The sequence below is a fragment of the Equus przewalskii genome, chromosome 29, assembly GCF_037783145.1.
Source record: "Equus przewalskii isolate Varuska chromosome 29, EquPr2, whole genome shotgun sequence".
Taxonomy (NCBI): domain Eukaryota; kingdom Metazoa; phylum Chordata; class Mammalia; order Perissodactyla; family Equidae; genus Equus; species Equus przewalskii.
Window position 1 is genome coordinate 37,843,978 of NC_091859.1, and position 15,087 is coordinate 37,859,064.

Consider the following 15,087-nt stretch of genomic DNA (forward strand, 5'->3'; position numbering starts at 1 on the left):
TTCCTTCATTTATTAATCCATTCAAAAAATATTTATTAGGGGGCTGGCACAGTGGCATAGTGGTTAAGTCTGCACAATCTACTTTGACGGCCTGGGGTAGTTCGTGGGTTCGGATCCTGGGCACGGATCTAGCACCACTCATCAAGCCATGCTGTGGCAGCATCCCACATAAAATAGAGGAAGATTAGCAAGAGATGCTAGCTCAGGGCCAATATTTCCTCATAAAAAAATATATATATTTGTTTGTTTATTTATTAAGCACTTATAACATGTCAAGTACTGCTGGTGCTGAGGATACAGCAATAAACAAAATAAAGTCCCTGTCCTTGTAGAGACTATCATGTAGTGGGAGGAGACAGACAACAAATATATGTCAAGTGGTTATAAGTCCTGTGGAAAAAGTAAAGCAGGATGAGAGAAATGGGGAATGCCTGGGATTGGGGAGTGAAGTGGCTTTTTTATATATGGTGGTCTCTCTAATAAGGAGACATCTGAGCAAAGATCTGAAATAAGTGAGGAATAAACTCATATGAAGATCCAGGGAGAGAGTATTTCAGGCAGAGGGAATAGCAAGCACAAAGACCTGATGTGACCCAGGAACAGCAAGGAATCCAGTGGGATAGCAGTAGTGTAAGCAAGGGGAAGAGTGGTAGATCATGAAATTGACTCTGGAGAGCAGATCATAAGATCTATGATCTATGTGGAGAGCAAATCATAAAAAATGAAGGGCAGAAGCAGTAGATCCAGTTCAAAGGAAGCTACTGCAAAAATCCAGGCAAGAATAATAATGATAGTGTAATGGTCAGTTGTATGTATCAACTCCGTTAGGCTATAGTCCCCAGTTATTCAAACACTATTCTAAGAGTTGCTGTGAAGGTATTCTGTAAATGTGATTAGCATTCATAATCAGTTCATTTTAAGTAAAAGAGATTATCCTAGTTGATCTGAGTAGGCCTGATTCAATCAGTTAAAAAGGCCTTAAGAGTAGAACTGAGGTTTCCCAGAAGAAGAAAAAATTCCACCTGTGGATAGCAACTTCAGCTCCTGCTGAGAATTCCAACCCGTCCTTTATGAAAGCCTAGCCTATGGATGCCATACTTGCCTTGCCAGTCCCCACAATCATATAAGGAATAAATCTTTACAATAAATCCCTTTACATATATAGAGAGATAGATAATAGATCTATACAGACATTTACATATCCATCCTACTGGTTCTGTTTTTCTGGTTTAACCCTGACTGATACAGATTTTGGTATCTGGACGTGGAGTGCTGTTGTAACAAATACTTAAAAATGTAGAAGAAGCTTTGAAATTGGATAATGGGTAGAGGCTAGAAGAATTTTAAGAAGCTAAGAGTAAAGGCCTAGATTGCCTTAAAGAGACTGTTAGACTAATATGAACATCAAAGGCACTCCTGGTGAGAGCTCAGAAGGAAGTGAGAAGCAAAGAAGAGAAAGCCTATATTGTTTTTAGAGAAGACATATGTTATCATAAACAGAATGCTTGTAAAAATACCAACATTAGGGGCTGGCCCAGTGGTGCAGTGGTTGTTTACATGCTCCACTTTGGCAGCTGGGCGTTCGCAGGTTCAGATCCCGGGCATGGACCTACCCAGTGCTCATCAAGCCATGCTGTGGTGGTGTCCCACATACAAAATAGAGAAAGACTGGCATAGACGTTAGCTCAGCAACAATCTTCTCAAGCAAAAGGAGGAAGATTCACAACAGATGTTAGCTCAGGGCCAATCTTCCTCACCCAAAAAAAAAACACATGAACATTATAGGTTCTTCTCATGAGAGCTCAGAAGGAAATGAGGAACATTACTGGAAACTGGAGGAAAGAAGATCCTTTTCAAATAGTGGGGAAAAAATTTAGCTGAAATATGACCTACGGTTGTAAGAAAAGTAGAATTTGTAAGTGATGATCTTGGATATGTAGCTAAGCAGATTTGTAAGCAACATGTTGAAGGTACAGCCTGGTTTCTTCTTTCTGCTTGCAATAAAATGCAAGAGGAAAGCTAAACTGATGGGTGAAATGCTAAACAAAAGAAACCAGGACTTGATGATTTGGGAAATTCTCAGCTTATCTCAATCACAAAAAAGCTAAAATACGGAGATGCATTATTAAGAAAGCACTGCTGTGGACAAAAAGGCAAGGGTGTAGCTGTACAACCTTTTACTAGTGCTGAAGAGATTACTCTATTACTCAGGGATCTCCTCAACCAACCATCTAATAAGGAGAAGCTAGGAAAAGACATGAGATTACCTAGAAAAGATCTATGGAGGACACTCGTTTTTTTTTTTTAATTGAGAAAGATTAGCCCTGAGCTAACTGCTGCCAATCCTCTTCTTTTTTCTGAGGAAGACTGGCCCTGTGCTAACATCCATGCCCATCTTCCTCTACTTTATATGTGGAATGCCTACCACAGCATGGCTTGCCAAGTGGTGCCATATCCGTACCAGGATCCAAACTGGCAAACCCCAGGCCGCCAAAGTGGAACGTGCACACTTAACCGCTGTGCCACCGGGCCAGCCCCCAAGGACCCTCTTGTCTAATGCAAAAATCATCGAACCATATACACAGGAGATTCACAAAGTTTCTGAGAATGTTCTATCAGCAGAAACACTGACAGCTTGGCCTGAAAGGGACAGAGAGAAAACAAAATAAAGGCAGGCTGTCAGACTAGCAAAATTCTTCAGGCAAAAAACAGGTTAATAAAACTACTCAGTTGCAAACGTGCTACTCTTCAAGAAAAAATATGGATAACTCCAAGAGCTGAGGCTTGGATCCAGAAGCCAAAGCCATGATTGCAGAAGACACAGCCAAAAGCCCAGAGGATAGAGTCTCAAGCCACAGAGGATTACTCCTAGGCTTTGAAAACTAATTAAATTCTCCCTGATGAATTTTGAAATTGCTTGGGACTAATGACATACTTATTCCTTGAATTTTCTTTTTGGGAATGGGAAAGTCTATAACAATCATACTTTGCCTGTCCCACCACTGTATTTTAGAAACATACAACTTGTTTTCTAATTTCATAGGTCCACAGATGAAAAGGAATTTTGCCCCAGGATGGATCATACCCAGAGTCTTACCTATACCTGATCTAGACATTTATATAATGAGATTGTGGACTTTTGAGCTGATGATTTTTATTTAGATAAGATCTTGGGCTTGAGTAATGCTACAATGGGTTGAGACTTTCAGAAATGCTGGAATGGGATGGATGTATTTTGCATGTGGGACAGATGTGAATCTTTGGGGGCCAAAGGGCAGACTGTGGTAGACTGAAAAACGGCACCCTAAAAGACAGCCACATCTTCCACATCCCAATCTCTGGAACCTGAAAATGTTACCTTATTTGGCACAAAAAAAAAAAGAAAAGAGGAGGAGGGTCTTTGAAGATGTGATTAAATTCAGGACCTTGGAATAGGAGATCAGCCTGGATTATCCAGATGAGTCCTAAATGCAATCACAGGTCTTTACAACAGGGAGGCAAACAAAGATTTGACAAACACAGAGGAGAAGGAGATTTGCAGACAGAGACTTGAAGATGCTGGCCTTGAAGATGGAAGTGAGTGATACTGCCACAAGCCAAGGAATGCCAGCAGCCACCAGAAGCTGGAAGAGGTGAGGAACAGCCCCTCCCCTAAGGCCTCTGGTAGGAGTGCAGCTCTACTGTTGACACCTTGATTTCAGCCCTGTGAAAATGATTTCAGACATCTGGCCTTCAGAACCGTAAAAGAATAAATATGCATTGTTTTACACCACCAAGTTTGTGGTAATTTGTTACAGCAACCACAAGAAACTAAACTAATACAGATGGCTTAGACAAGGATGATTATGATGGAGTTGGTGAGAAGTGATCAGATTGTGGATCTATTCAGAAGACAGAGCTAACAGGATTTGTTGATGGATTGGATATGAAGTGGGAAAGAAAGAGAAGATGACTCCAAGGTTCCTGCCTGAGTAACTAGAAGAGTTAACATTTTACTAAGCTTGGGACAACCCACTGGCTCAGCAACATCCAAGTCAGTGGTGTAGTCACTGAAAACTTTTGGTAAAATTGGGGACTGGAAACCAGATTAGAGAGGGCTAGAAAGTTCAGAGTACTATGATTATATTTACAGTATTATAAGTTACTTTGACTATTACTCTGCTCTCTTTCTGGTTGTTATTCATCTGTTCACTGCCCTCCCCTTTATCCAGCTCCAATCTTTAATAGACCAAAGTTCCAGTAAAAAGTTGACTAGTTCTCAAGTGGGCCAAAGAAAATAAGTTCAGGACACCGTCCTTTAAGGCAAGGGAGGACAGGGTAAGGAGAGGGGGTGGGTCACTTTCATTCATTCAACAAATATTTATTGAGCATTTATTCTATTACATGCCATGCCAAGCACCATGTTGGGTGCTGGGAATACAGCAGTGAAGAGACAGACATGATTTCCGGCCTCATGAAGCTTATAAGAAGAAAAACATAAATAATCACACAATTATTTAGCTGTAATTATAGCTAGTGCTACAAAAGGAAAATTCTGGGTGCTATAAAAATTAACATGCATAGAATGCCTATTATGTGCTAAATGCTTTAGAAGTAATTTTATTTACCTCTCACAACTATCCTATGAGGAAAGAGAGATTCAGAAAGATTAATTCCCTTGCCCAAGATCACAGAGCTAGTGAGCGGTAGAGCCAGGACTGAAAACAGGTGCATTCAACTGCAAAACTCATCACACTACCATCTCCAAACATAGGGAAATCTACTAAGCTTTTTTCAAAACAAAACAAAGAAGTGGCCAGAAGAGCTAGAGAGGGTCACGCAGGTAAAGTTTTGAGGATCCCCGCTCTAGAAAGAGCTTTCTAAGCTCACTTGATGAAGGTGAACTTTGGAGGGTATTCAAAAATCCCTTAGCACTCTCCAAATAGAACAAAAGGTTACACTATAATTAACTCAGTTTTATTTAGGCACCCAACAGGTTATTAACCATGTTGAAAATAAAATGTCATGAATAGCTTGTCCAAATTGTACAGGTCATGCCCAGTTTTCATACATATTGTTTCTGCCAGGTTCACCTTCCGAATCAGCTTTCAGGTAAAAGGGAAAAGGGGAAAAAACAAAGGCCAATCATGCTACAGTGTGACTGATTTAGGAAAATGATTAAATAAATAATCATTTGACTCAATGTATACAAAGACTTACGACAGATACCAAATGAACCATACCATCCTATGAACTTCTACTGAGTAAAAGAAATCTTTATTTAATTTCAAATTGCTAGTCTATGATCTCATTATATATATATATATTTTTTTTTTTTTTTTTTTTAAGATTTTATTTTTTTCCTTTTTCTCCCCAAAACCCCCCGGTACACAGTTGTATATTCTTCATTGTGGGTCCTTCTAGTTGTGACATGTGGGACACTGCCTCAGCGTGGTTTGATGAGCAGTGCCACGTCCGCGCCTAGGATTCGAACCAACTAAACACTGGGCCGCCTGCAGCGGAGCGCGCGAACTTAACCACTCAGCCACGGGGCCAGCCCCGATCTCATTATATTTTTGGTTCCCTATTCCCATTCCAAGATTCCCCGCCTCCCGTGAAAAAAGAAAAAAATCTGAACAGAAAGGAAATATTAACAAGATAATGTGAAATGACTCACTGAATCTATAAAATAGAATTTAAAGTGCTACATCTTTGCCTTCAATGCCACAACCTTAGGGCATTAACCTGGAATGTTAGAATTAAACAGTGAAAGGCTCCTGAATGGAAGCTCTAGTTGAAGTGATTTTTCATAAAAAGTGATTAGCATATGTATTGAGGATAAGAAAGAAAATGACTCTTACTTTTCATTTCTAAATTGTTTCCCTATCTCTACCTCTTAATGAAAAAGACAACACATCAATTGCAAATTTTAAAAGACTATGTTAAATATATCTACATATTACAAAATACAAAATCAACAATAAAACCAGTTTCAACCATGATACCACTCTAATAGCAAAATGCAACATGGTGCGTCCTAAAGTATGAAGAGAGGACAACTTTCCAAGTTCCTGTAAGTTTTGTGGTAGTGAAAAAAATGCACAAATTAACCACGATTAAGACACTCTGGCATCACTTACACCATTTACAGTTACAAAGATACTGAAACACTGACAAAAAAATTTTAAAAATTTGGACATTATAGTATGGCCTTATTTAGTAAGTATTTATTGAGCAACTTAAGACGTGAAGTCACTATTATAGCTTTCCATTTCAGGAATGGCAACAAAATACATATAAGGAATATTACAAAGAATATCTCGAGAGCTTCAACACCCTGATTATTATCATAAAGAATTCTCACTATACTAACATTTTCACAATTCATAGCTATGCAAAAGAAGGTAAAGAGGAACAGACATTTACTGAACGCAAAGTTCGGCAGTTTATACACATTATCGTAGGGAATCAGCATGTTTTAATTCAAAGACAGGCCTGGGTTCAAATCCTGACTGTGATCTTCCTAAGTTAAATTAATTCATCTCTCCAAGTTTCTCTTTCTTCATCTGCAAAATGGTGCTACTACTTATTTCATAGAGCTAGTGTGAAGGTTAAGGAGGTAGCACGATGACTAACGTAAAGCAGATGCCACTGTTACTTTCCTTTACATTTCTCCGTAATCCTTATAACAACTTCATACTGTAAGAATAACTCCATTTGACAGATGAGGAAACTGAGTCACAAAAAGGTTAAGTAGTGAACCCATGGTTACTCAGCTGACAATCATCATTACCCAGCTCTGCTCTTGCCCTTAAACTTGACATGTTACCTCACTAGCTATTTTACTCTCATACCAAGGAGTTTAGATTTTTTTCTCCAAATTATATCCATTATACTTTAAATTTTGATACCAGAATAAAGATTTTTCAAAAAACCAAAGTCACCCTTAATTCCCACTTACAATTTCAGAGGTCAAAGGCCTGTAAATAGCCCACCTATCTTCAAATTCAGTAACAAACAGAGGAAACACTCCAAATTTCAAAATGAACTATCCAGATTACTCATTCCTGGCACTCATTTATACAGGGAATGATTTCTAAATGCATATTAACAAGAGTGAGTAGGGAGGCAAACGAACCAGATATACCACAGAAATAAAACTACAGTATCTGAAAAAAAGAAAAAGAAAATTTCACAACGCTCAGTGTTTCACGGATTCTGCACATCTTCTATTACTGCTATGTAAGCCGGCCTTAAGCACAGGGTACGGAACTGGTCTAGCCTCACCCACTAGATTGTTGCAGCACTTCAAAACATTTAATTTATCAGTGCCACTGTTCAACAAACCAATGGGAGCTGGACTTGAGTCAGCGAACCGTAGAACTAAAGGCAACTTAAGCAATTAGCTCCACCCAAGGCACCCTGGCAGGTCATCCAATTTCCACTTTAACACCTGCAGCAACTTGGCGTTCAATGGTCTTCCCTCTTCATAGAAGTGACACTGTCAGTATTTTTAAGAATCTGCAGATTCTTTTGTGACTCAGTCACAAAAGCTCTCCTTCTAGATTTTTTTTTTTTTGAGGAAGATTAGCCCTGAGCTAACTACTGCCAATCCTCCTCTTTTTTTCGCTGAGGAAGCCTGGCCCTGAGCTATCATCCATGCCCATCTTCCTCGATTTTATACATGGGACGCCCACCACAGCATGGGTTTTGCCAAGCAGTGTCATGTCCGCACCCAGGATCCGAACTGGCGAACCCCGGGCAACCAAGAAGCAGAATGTGTGAACTTCACTGCTGCGCCACCAGGCCGGCCCCATCATTCTAGATATTTTTACTATGAGCCCTAGTTCCACCTCTAAGCTCTTCTGGAGCACATGCATCTTTAAGTACTGTTTCTGGCTAAACCCATTCTGCAAAGAGAGGGCCCAGTAACTTAAAGAGGGACAAGAAGAGGATATGAGACACCCTTAACAGGCACCTGTGCACCTCCTAAGGTCTTATTTTAATTGTGGAGTTCAACTAATAAAATCACTGGGTCACTCTACTTTTCAAAATAAAAATTATCTAGACGTAGGTACTTGAACTAGAAAAACTGATGCTGAAGCAGCAATGACTGACATTTAAATGCCTCTTTCTGAATACTCACATTCATTCATCTCTGACTCCAACCTCATTCACCAATGCCAGTTCTATGCTACTGCCAAAAAATAATAACGATGATGATGATAATGATGTATGTAAAGCTGTTCCAAGGACTTGGCATATTTTTATTTAACCCTCATAGCAACAATACACAGCAGGCACATTATTATCCCCATTTTACAGTTAGTGAGTCACTGAGAAGAGAAAGTAGCAAGAGTATCATATCACACACCCAGGGTCACACAGCTGGCAAGTGGTGGAGCCAGGATTCAAATTCAGGCAGTACGGTTCTAGCACTTATGCTCCTAACTGCTTCTACTCTGTAGCTGCTTGTCTATCACTCTGATAAGTCACTGTTCTCTTCAATATCAGAAAACTGACTCCACTCTCATTTTACACACACAGATCAAATATTTGTCCTTAGTGTCAATGCTGGTCTAGACTACTTAAAACATTTCATGTGGCCCTAATTCAATGTCCACTTCCACATATTAGCCTACCATGTGGAAGCACATAGTAAGCACCCAATAAATACTTGTGAACATCAATTAAAAGAATTAAATCTTTCCCAATTCCCTCATCTTCCCAAAGGCAATCCTTCCCTCCTCCAAATCATTCCCTCCCCTCCCCAGCACTCTGTACCTTCTTCTAACATTAATTTTTTTCTACACTACCCACGACAGTAGCCAGCATCCAAGATGGCCCCCAGTGATCCTCATCTCCTGGTATCCACATGCTGTGTAGTCCCTTCCTATAACGTGTGACCAACAGAATACTGGAGAAAAGATCATATGTAACTTCCAAAGTAGACAAGGCAGCTTGGCCTCTTGGATAACCTGCTCTGGGGGAAGCCAGCTGCCATGCCCGGAGGGCATTCAACTAGTTCTACGGAGAGGCCCATACGGAAAGTAACTGAGACCTCCCACCAACAGCCTGCACCAACTTGCCAGCCATATGAGTAGCCACCTTGAAGAGGATCCGCCAGCCCAGGTCAAGTCTTCAGGTGATCAGCTGACACACCACTGCAATCTCTTGAGAGACTCTGGGCATGAACCACTCAGCCAAGCTGTTCCCAAACTCCTGACTCATAGAAACTGAGAGAGAGAACAAATGTTTATTATTGTCTTAAACACTAAATTTGGGGTAATTTGTTATGCAGCGATAGAGAGCTAACTAATTACTCTCTAAAACTGTAACCTCCTTGAGAGCAGAGACTATTTGCTTGATTCTCAAAACTCCATTAAGGCCTTAGAAATACACAGTGCTTTTATTTGTTGAAGTGTGCCGGGGAGCCATTCCCTTTGTTCAATGTTCCTTTTCTTCCAAATTATATCCATTTATAAACTACTCCCTGAGCCTAAAGCACTTCCTCTGGACTCAATCACTGTCCTCCCTTCTCTCTCAAAGACCGTCTGAAATACAAGCACCTGACCAAAGTTTTTTCTCAGCAGATGAAAATGCTCCTTATGTCAGTCAATTCTATCAACCCTAACATTTACACACACACATACACCACTCACCGTAAATATATATTTGTTCAAGTTCATCTTTTATTGAACAAATATTTACTGAGCTTCTACTAGTCCCAAGAACTGCTCTTAAAGCTGGGAACAAATTAAACAAATATCCTTGCCCTTGTGGAACTTACAATCTAGTATATGCTCTTGCTATAGTGGTCTCTCTAAATATAACACAACAATCGTTGTTAATATAACTTCAAAATTCTAATTTCTCCTTCGTAAAAATTAATTATTCAAAACTATTTTTTTCCTTTCATTGTCTATTTAATTGGCCACATGTCTGCAGATCCCATTCCTTGTATGTATCAATGTCCTCCATTTTTACTAAATGTTTCCACGGGTCACACTTTTCAGCAAATGCCATCACATTTATAAGCATAAAATAAATATCATTTGATAAAGATAATCTTTGTTATACAAGCTCTAACAAATAAATGTGAATAGATGTAGCAAAATGACGTGTAGGTGGAACTTTCTCACCTCGTTTATATTTACTTCTACAAAGCAGAATGTTAAAAGGAAAAGGGTTTACTATACTTTTAAGTAAGAGATTCAGGTGCTGGCTGTCACTAATGGTGTCACCTTAGAAATATTACTTAACTATCCTGAGCCTCAGTTTCCCTATCCTAAAGAGGAGCTAAAATCTACCTCATAGCATTGTTGTGAGGATTAAGTAATACATTAAAAGCCTAGCTTAATGCCTGTTACACAGTGGGCATCAAGGATATCAGTTTCCTTCCTCTTCGCTAGGGTTTGAACCTGCATTCAGAAGATGTCAGGAAATTCTCCCAAGCTCAGTTACTTCTGTTCAGAATGGTCTTCCTCTCCTTCATCTAATGATTCAGTTCAAACACCATCTTCTCTTTGAAGTCAAAGGGAAAGCTCCCTTGACTCTCCCATACAATTCTGGGTTTGTACTTAGAATTTATTTCAGAGTGTTACAACTGTCTGTCACTTTCTGCCTCTCCCACCAGACTGTGAGCTCCTCGTGAGCAAGGACCATATCTCACTTATCTTTTTTTTTTTTTAAAGATTTTATTTTTCCTTTTTCCCAAAGCCCCCGAGTACATAGTTGTGTATTTTTAGTTGTGGGTCCTTCTAGTTGTGGCATGTAGGACGCCACCTCAGCATGGCTTGATGAGTGGTGCCATCTCCATGCCCAGGATTCAAACCGGCAAAACCCTGGGCTGCCGAAGCAGAGTGCACGAACTTAACCACTTGGCCACGGGGCCAGTCCCTCTCACTTGTCTTCATATCCTCGGCTTTTCGAAAAACACCTGACACACTACAAACATGGAACAAAAGTTTGTTGAGTGAATCAATGAATGAATGAAGTCATTACTTAAGTAGTACCCATAATTACCAATGGGTGACCCAAACTTTATGGTTTTGCCCTTTATGGGCCGAGATGCTGTTTTATACCTCTTTTGAATCCCTTCCTCATAGCACTTGGCAGAGTCTTACGGCCATGGTAGGTCTGCAATAAATACTTTTGGATTATGGTGTACATATTACTCTCCCATCTCATATGATTTTAGTCTAAATAAAAAATGTATCCTAATGGATGTGACTTTTGGAAGCCTTTTCAAACAGGGCTCTTTTTAACAGTTATTGGCAAAGAACTGGAGCAAACGCTAGAACTAGACTAGAGTCCGTTTTTCTTTGCACGTGTTTTTGAAAAAAGCAGTAAGGGTTTGCTTCTTATTAAATTGTTTCATTACGAAACTGAGCATCATAAAGCCCTTTGATTCACTATGAAAAATGCAAACGACATTAGGCAAAACTTTGTTTAATAACTTTCAGCCCAAGGTTCCCCACCCTGCAGGCATGGGGCTGTGGGCCAGCTGGCTGTACCACCTCACCCCTGGGAGGTGGCTGCTTTTCAACAGCAAAACTGCATAAGAGAATCTGTAGTCTTTTGGGGGGTCTTCTAAAGTAAAATGCATAAATTTAACTTCTTATTGAAAATAAAGATTATGTTACGAGCTTTGGCTTCAGGTAGAAAAGATCTTGAAAAGACCTCAAAAACTGGCAACTTGAGGACATTTCAGACATCTTATGGACTTAAAAGTATGTAGAAACACACGAAGCTGGGTGTAATTTCATTAGTACATTTAAGGGACGTATTTCACATTCCTGTCTACACACACTTCATGCCAAGTACAGGCTGGTAAGTAGTTAACTGTCCACCCAACTGCCCTGTAGTTATGCTACGTAACAGTGAGAAAACAGAGAGAAATCCTGACAAAGCCCAGTTGGGCTGGTGCTTAGATACAAACTGGTCCACCTGTCGTTCTCCACTTACAACGACCTCCTGTGACAGGTGTTATCCCCATTTTTCCGATGAGGACACTGAGGCCCAAGATTACACCGCTAGCCAATCGCAGGTTTGAGAGTCTGACTCCAAACTCCAGCCCCAGCCACTCCAGAGTATCAAGGCTTTCTTATGGTACCGGCCAGGGCGGGGGATGTCATCAAAGTGTCCTGACACACAGACACTTTCTTAGAGGGTAAAGTTCTTGGCCGTCAAGTTTCAAACCTGCCAGCGCCCTTGCACCTGGCGGCACTCGGGCTGCTACACAGGCATCAACAAGTCCAGGGGAGCCTCCCTCGCCTGGGAACCCCGGGACTGCACAGGGATCCTGAGGGTTTGCCCAGGATCCCGGGGAAAGCGCCGACACCCGGTCCCTGCAGTCAAAACACGTCCGGGGCGCCACGGGGGCGGGAACCTCGGTGCCTCCCCACCGGCGCGGCCCGGCCCGGCGGCGCACAGGTGCACGGCCGCGCCCCCGCTGCCCGCCCCGGCTCAGCGACCCCGGCCTGAAGGGCACCGGGGCGCGAGGCCGGTGCCGCCCGACCCCCGAGGGCGCGCGCGGCTGGGCTGCGAGGAGAAAGGATGCTCGGGGCGGGGCCGCGGTGGGGGAGGGGTCCCTGCCCGGACTCTCACTCACCGCCTCGCTCGCCTCCCGGCCCGGCTCCGCGGCGGTCCCTGCTCCGGCTCCCAGCGCGCGCGTCCCCTCCCGGGGCTCAGCGTCCAGCCAAGGCGCGCGGACCTGGGGAGGAGTCGGCACGAGCGGAGGGCGTGTGGCGAGCGCAGCCCAGGGGGTGGGGAGGATGGAACGGTCGCTCGCGCCGCCGCCGCGGACACCACAGACCCGGCCGCCGCCGGCTTCTCTCAGCCACGGAAGCTGCGGGCCCTCCCACCACAGCCACCTCCCGCCTCCCACACCTCCCGCAGGGGGAGTGACAGTGGCGCTAGCCAATCAGACGCCTTGTGGAGGCCGGGAGCGGCGGACTGACGGGAGGGCGGGGAAGGGAGGGGTACGAGGGAGGCGAGGACGGCGGCGGGACTTCCTGTGACTGACGGCCCGGTGCAGCCAATGGGCAGCGGGGAGATGACCTCATCGCGGAGGGAAGTCTGGAACTGGCGGAGCGGCGGCGAGGGGGTGGGAGGTCGCCGACGAGCCGGAGGCGGGGCGCTGGGGCCTTAAACAGACCGCAGCCCATTGGTCACCCTGTCAAGGGAAGGGCGGTGGACCCCGCTGGAACTCGCCAAGTTGCCAAGGGGTCAATGCCGCGAGCTTTTACTGCATTAATCCTCCCGACCCCGATCCCGATCCTTCCAGGAGGCTGAAAGGCCCCCGCCTGGAGCTCGTAAATCGGTTGCTTGACTTTCACGCTTCCCAAAAGGAGACACAATAAATTCCACACTGGCCTGGAGCCCTGAATTCCCGTTACAGCCCCCGCCCCACCGAGGCCCGTCGCCTCGTTTCTCTGAGTCAGTTTCCCCAAGGTAAAAGGCAGGATGCTGACACCTACCTGCCCCTCCCTACCTGCCTAGAAGGTTGAGATCATCTGCAGAGAAAGTGCTTTCGGCTTCGAGAAGAAAAGGAGCTGAACGAACCCAAAAGCTTGTATCCGGAGACTCCAGGAAGAGCATCTGTAAAAGGGAGGGCTGCCCTAGGGGACTCTCGACCACTCTTGCAATTCTAAAATGCTGATATCCTACTCTTTCCAGCATCCACTCATGTAGTGAAGGGGTGTGTGTGTGTGTGTGCACGCGCTCGAGTCTCCTGCATTAAGCACAGAGGCCACACATGGACCTAGTCCATGACTTCAACAAGGAGAAAGAAAGCAGGCTAAAGGGGAAAAAGAAACAAAGGAAGGGCCGCTGTGTAAGTGCCTTGGTGGAAGCTGGCCATTTGCTCCCCTCCCCCACCAATGGGAGGGAGCCCAGAAAAGGAGAAATAACTCCAACTTGGCGGGGTGGAAAAGAGGGGGAAGTGCTTTCCCAAAAGCTTCCTGGGGATGGTGTCACCAGGCAGGGTTGGAGGGAGGAGTAACAGTAGTTAGAGGAAGAAGGGGCTAGGGCATTCTTCCAGGTTTGAGGAGGAGCCGTGGGAAGGCACGAAGACTGAAGAGGGGCAACTCACTTCAAATTCCAGAGGAAATTCTTACTATGATGCCCTCTTCTCCCCCAAAGGTTTCTCAGGACTGCCCCTTGCTGTAACTCTCAGAGGAAAAGCAGGAGAGGGTTCTTGCCCCCCTCCAGCTGCAAAAGCCCACAGCCCTGGGTATTCCCAATTATTCATCTACAAGTCAGCTTCGAGTTCGGCACTATACACTGGTCACAGAGTCTTGGAAGTTCAGCAGGATCCTTGTGGCCCCTTAGTCACACACCTTCCCCCAAGGCAAGAATCCTTCCACAAAAGTCCTGATGAAATTATTTATTCAACAAATGTTTCTTGAGTAATACACTGAAGGAGTAAGGCAAATGAAATAGTCACTGTCCTGGGGCACTTTCACCAAACTGGGGGAAGTTAAGGCACATGCTGAGATCAGTGTGATGCCAGGCGGCATATCCCAAGTGTCATGACTAACAAGAGGGTGCAGAGGTACAGCTTAGAGAAGAAAGTACTGCAGGTTGGAATTATTATTATTATTGGGTTGGGGCAGATTTCCCTAAGACAAGGTCAAGGTGGGGCATTCCAGATAAAGTCCACCTAGACACAGCTCTCATGAAAAAGCCAAGGTGAGAGGGAAGCACAAGCGTATCTTATTAGTCATGTGATGAGTGATATGCCCATTAACAGGTTCCCAGACATGGCAAGCTCACCACCTCTCAGATAGGCCTCTTCTTTTTCTGGACACCTTAAGTTGTATGTATTTTGTACATATATACATGTGTATTTGTATATAAAGTGTTTATATGTATTTCTTTTTTTTCCTCCCCAAAGCCCCAGTACATAGTTGTATATTCTAGTTGTAAGTCCTTCTAGCTCTTCTATGTGAGCTGCCACCATAGCATGGCTACTGACAGACAAGTGGTGTGCTTCCATTCTGCACCCAGGAACCAAACCCGGGCCACCAAAGCAGAGCACGCTGAACTTTAACCACTAGCCCATCAGGGCTGGCTCTCTCTATTTCCTATGGAGGATCTGGCTCC

General features: G+C 43.6%; 1 protein-coding gene across 4 annotated transcripts in view; it reads right to left on the minus strand.

Moving 5' to 3' along the window:
* Window positions 1-13,822, minus strand: part of MRTFA (myocardin related transcription factor A) — a 194,242-nt gene extending 180,420 nt beyond the window's left edge. For 2 of the 4 annotated variants that reach the window (XM_070600159.1, XM_070600155.1), the window contains exon 1: window positions 9,088-9,216. The gene's annotated coding sequence lies outside the window, so the exon portion shown is untranslated. Of the gene's footprint in view, window positions 1-9,087; window positions 9,217-12,592; window positions 13,157-13,460 lie in introns of those variants that run through there. The other 2 variants (XM_070600158.1, XM_070600154.1) reach the window with 2 other exon arrangements.
* Window positions 13,823-15,087: the final 1,265 nt, after the last annotated feature.